Source organism: Bison bison, unplaced genomic scaffold (assembly GCF_000754665.1).
Source record: "Bison bison bison isolate TAMUID 2011002044 unplaced genomic scaffold, Bison_UMD1.0 scf7180017864524, whole genome shotgun sequence".
Lineage (NCBI taxonomy): Eukaryota > Metazoa > Chordata > Mammalia > Artiodactyla > Bovidae > Bison > Bison bison.
Window position 1 is genome coordinate 4,357,674 of NW_011495075.1, and position 5,216 is coordinate 4,362,889.

At 46.0% G+C, this 5,216-nt stretch overlaps 1 protein-coding gene across 1 annotated transcript in view; it reads left to right on the forward strand.

Moving 5' to 3' along the window:
- DENND1B (DENN/MADD domain containing 1B) overlaps window positions 1–5,216 on the forward strand; it is a 270,331-nt gene that overhangs the window by 32,504 nt on the left and 232,611 nt on the right. The gene's annotated exons all lie outside the window — the stretch shown is intronic.

Genomic DNA, 5,216 nt, shown 5'->3' on the forward strand with positions numbered 1-5,216 from the left:
ACGTACTCCTTTTCCTGTTTGGAACCAGTCTGTTGTTCCATGTCCAATTCTAACTGTTGCTTCCTGACCTGCATATAGATTTCTCAAGAGGCAGGTCAGGTGGTCTGGTATTCCCATTTCTTTCAGAATTTTCCACAGTTTATTGTGATCCACACAAAGGCTTTGGCATAGTCAATAAAGCAGAAATAGATGTTTTTCTGGAACTCTCTTGCTTTTTCCATGATCCAGCGGATGCTGGCAATTTGGTCTCTGGTTCCTCTGCCTTTTGTAAAACCAGCTTGAACATCTGGAAGTTCACGGTTCACGTATTGCTGAAGCCTGGCTTGGAGAATTTTGAGCATTACTTTACTAGCGTATGAAATGAGTGCAATTGTGCAGTAGTTTGAGCATTCTTTGGCATTGCCTTTCTTTGGGATTGGAATGAAACCTGACCTTTTCCAGTCCTGTGGCCATTGCTGAGTTTTCCAAATTGGCTGGCATATTGAGGGCAGCACTTTCACAGCATCATCTTTCAGGATTTGAAATAGCTCAACTGGAATTCAATCACCTCTACTAGCTTTGTTCGTAGTGATGCTTTCTAAGGCCCACTTGACTTCACATTCCAGGATGTCTGGCTCTAGATGAGTGATCACACCATCGTGATTATCTTGGTCGTGAAGATGTTTTTTGTACGGTTCTTCTGTGTATTCTTGCCACCTCTTCTTAATATCTTCTGCTTCTGTTAGGTCCATACCATTTCTGTCCTTTATGGAGCCCATCTTTGCATGAAATGTCCCCTTGATATCTCTAATTTTCTTGAAGAGATCTCTGGTCGTTTCCATTCTGTTGTTTTCCTCTATTTCTTTGCATTGATCGCTGAGGAAGGCTTTCTTATCTCTTCTTGCTATTCTTTGGAACTCTGCATTCAAATGGGAATTTCTTTGCTTTTCTCCTTTGCTTTTTGCTTCTCTTGAACATCTGGAAGTTCACAGTTCACATATTGCTGAAGCCTGGCTTGGAGAATTTTGAGCATTACTAGCTTATGAAATGAGTGCAATTGTGTGGTAGTTTGTGTGGTAGTGAGAGTTGGACTGTGAAGAAAGCTGAGTGCAGAAGAATTGATGCTTTTGAACTGTTGTGCTGGAGAAGACTCTTGAGAGTCACTTGGACTGCAAGGAGACTCTAACCAGTCCATCTTAAAGGAGACCAGTCCTGGGTGTTCATTGGAAGGACTGATGCTGATTCCAGCTTGTGCTTCTTCCAGCCCAGCGTTTCTCATGATGTACTCTGCATATAAGTTAAATAAGCAGGGTGACAGTATACAGCCTTGACGTACTCCTTTTCCTATTTGGAACCAGTCTGTTGTTCCATGTCCAATTCTAACTCTTGCTTCCTGACCTGCATATAGATTTCTCAAGAGGCAGGTCAGGTGGTCTGGTATTCCCATTTCTTTCAGAATTTTTCACAGTTTATTGTGATCCACACAGTCAAAGGCTTTGGCATAGTCAATAAAGCAGAAATAGATGTTTTTCTGGAACTCTCTTGCTTTTTCCATGATCCAGCGGATGCTGGCAAACTCCAGTACTTTGGCCACCTCATGCGAAGAGTTGACTCACTGGAAAAGACCCTCATGCTGGGAGGGATTAGGGGCAGGAGGAGAAGGGGACGACAGAGGATGAGATGGCTGGATGGCATCACTGACTCGATGCACATGAGTTTGGGTAAACTCCGGGAGTTGGTGATGGACAGGGAGGCCTGTCGTGCTGCGATTCATGGGGTTGCAAAGAGTCGGACACGACTGAGTGACTGAACTGAACTGAATACAGAGGAAGAATCTACGTTATGACAGGCTCCAGGGATTAGGGCACAGACATCTATCAGGGTCGTCTGCCTTCCGTATCACTCTCTTAAAATTCCTTTCTGCCAATTCTATGTCTGGTTCACTTGGGGTTTTGTTCTACACGCAGCCCCTCCCGACCTGGTTGTTGGCTTACATGTTATTGCATCTCTGCATGTCTGACTACTTTTCATTGTACACTGAATGTTGTGGGTGGTCTGTTATTGACAGCTTAACACCTATTACCTTCCTTTAGTAAATGTTGAGTTCTGTTTTTTGTGGGCAGTCAGATTTTTGATGGATCAGCTTGATTTCTTCAAGATTCCTTTTAAGACTGTGTTTGGGTGGGTCTAGGAGAAGGCAATGGCACCCCACTCCAGTACTCTTGCCTGGAAAATCCCATGGGCGGAGGAGCCTGGTGGGCTGCGGTCCATGGGGTCACTAAGCGGACACGACTGAAGCGACTTAGCAGCAGCAGCAGCAGCAGCAGAATCTTTTGCTCTCCAGGTTTATGTCCAGAGGTGTGTGAAGTCTTGAGATTTTACCCGGTTTGTGGATGCTGTCAGATGACAGCCATTTCCTGGCTGAGGAACAGAGGACCCCTCTGCTCCTGGCACATCAGGTGGCGGTCACGTCTGCGTCAGTTTTCCTTGCCCCTCAGTTAACACAGGGGTGGGGTGGGTGGGCCGGCATGGGTGCCTGCAAATGCAGCTGGTCGAGGTCTAGGGGTGGTCCCTCCTCCAGGGGATCTTGCCAACCCAGGGATCAGATCGGATTAATAAGTCATGTAATCATTAAAAGCAGGTTAAAACTATTAACATGATACTAATGGGATTGAAGGAAACAGCCTTGGAAGACAGAGACTGTCTCCAACCAGAGCAAAGGAAGACAGAGAGCCTCCCTCCAGGAGCGGAGGGCAGGGGGCTGGCACAGTGTGCTCTCTCCACTCTCTGTTCCCTAAGCTCAGGGACTCTCCCCTGGACCACAGCTGGCTGCGCTTGAGGGCATCCATCCCGCCCTCTAATCAGACATTCTGGAAAAGATGGTCTGGAACAGAAGCCTCGTCAGTGGTTCTGCTCTCCAGAAGTGAAGATGGATGAGAACCCTGGCCTTTGACCCCCCCACCACCCCCGGAGTCTCAGCGGGGTTTTCCTGGCGCTCCGCGTGGCCTTATCAGGGCTCTGTGTGACCTCGGGAATCTCTCTTCATCTGCTCACGGCCTCCCGGCCCATGTGCATCCTGGAGTTTGCCAAGAGACTTAAGCGGAGCCTCGTGCATGTTTGGAGTGTCTGAAGTTGGTACCCGGTCCTCAGCTGCGGGCCCCCTACCTGGGGATCCCCTCTGCGGGCGCCCCTTGCCCTGCGGGCCACAGCCCGGCTCACCCTCCCTCCTCCCCTCAGCTGACTGCCCTTCTTCTCTCTCTGCTGTGGTTTCACAGATGCCTCCAGGTGTGAAGCCAGGGAGCTTGCGGTGCTGTTCCATTCCATTTGTTTTCTTTTTCTCGGGGGCCGTAGTCCTGCTTTGTCTGTTGGCCAGCATCTGAAAGCCTTTGTTTCAGATCCTTGAGCAGTTTTATTTTGCATTGTTTACGGTGGGCCGGCTAGTCTTTGCCTGTTACTGCCTCACGGCCAAAAGTGGACGTCTGTATCCCTTTAAAGGATTCATCCTTTTATAGTATCAACATAACAGGCTGCGAGACCGTTAACCTCAGAATTTTTTCTTTTCTGCTCTTTCTTCCGCACACTCTGAAGTAAGTAGGTGCTCAATAGATGGGTCACGTTCTTCATGTCGAAGAACACGCGGAGAGATGAGACTGAAGTGCACATCGCACCGTGGGGCAGGAAGGCCCTCTCTCGATGTTTTTGTTGGGTAGAGTGGAGAAGGAGAGTGCTGTGTGACAGGTTTACATCTGTTTACCGCTCTGTAAACAGAGGCCTAAAGTTCATAACAGGAAACTTGGTATGAACTGTTGCTGAGTCGTTTGAAAAGGAAATCTCCGGAGAAATCAGTAAAACTCAAAGTGCTGTGTGTGGACTTCTTTTCCTGAGACCTGAACCAGTGCCAGTGTATTATGTTTGGTATTTCTCTGTGTCATTTACATTTGCATGATAATTTACAGGTCGTACGGGAATTTTGCACACACTGTCTCGCGTTAACGTTGGAATTTCTCGGCAGCTCCCTGTGTTGGGTGGCCCAGCGGCTCTCCTCATTTTATGGGTGAGGAAGTCGAACCTCAGTGAAGTGTACTCACATGGAAGGTTCCAGAGCTGCGGCATGGAGGATGTGGGGCTGTCATGGGGTCTCCACGTGGAGCTCAGAGGTCTTGCTGTGCGCTCTGTGTGGTCACCAAGTTCGCACTATTTATTTTCTGAGTGTGGCTCACCAAGTTCACACTATTTATTTTCTGAGTGTGGTCACCAAGTTCACACTATTTATTTTCTGAGTGTGGCTCACCAAGTTCGCACTATCTGTTTATTTTCTGGGTGTGTGCAGTTTATGTTCATTGTATGTGCTCTGATTTTTATGTGGGATCATGCAACTTAAAATTTAAGTTCTTAACCTGGTGGGATTGTGTGGGCACTAAATACCTAAAACTGCTCTTACAGGTTTTTGTTAATAGCAAACACTTTGTTAAAGGCAAAAAGTATGCTTTTGTGTTATTTCCATCCATTAATTACTTACTTTGCCAATATGATAATTGCTTCTGCTGCTGCTAAGTCGCTTCAGTTGTGTCCAAACGTGTGACCCCATAGACGGCAGCCCACCAGGCTCCCCTGTCCTTGGGATTCTCCAGGCAAGAACATTGGAGTGGGTTGCCATTTCCTTCTCCTGTATGATAATTACGTTCAAACTATTATGTAAAAACTTAAGAATTGGACTTCCCTGGTCTGTTGGCTAAGACTGTGTTCCCAGTACAGGGGGCCTGGGTTGGATCCCTGGTCAGGGAACTAGTTCCCCCATGCTCTGAGACCTGGCACAGCCAAATAAAAATAATAAACAAAAAATTAAAAGAAACCTTAAGAATTGTTTATTGACACATTCTCACATTAGGCTTATTTTGCTGTAGATGTTAGTATTAGACTTTAAAACAAAGGCTGTGAAAAGAGACAAAGAAGGTCACTACATAATGATCAAAGGATCAATCCAAGAAGAAGATATAACAATTATATAATATATATCCACCCAACATGGGAGCACCGCAGTATGTAAGACAAATTCTAACAAGTATGAAAGGAGAAATTAACAATAACACAATAATAGTGGGAGACTTTAATACTCCACTCACACTTATGGATAGATCAACTAAACAGAAAATTAACAAGGAAAAAAAAAAAAAAAACATGTATCTATAAAGTTCACTAAAGCAAAGCACAGTAAAATGAGGTATGGCAATAAAAGG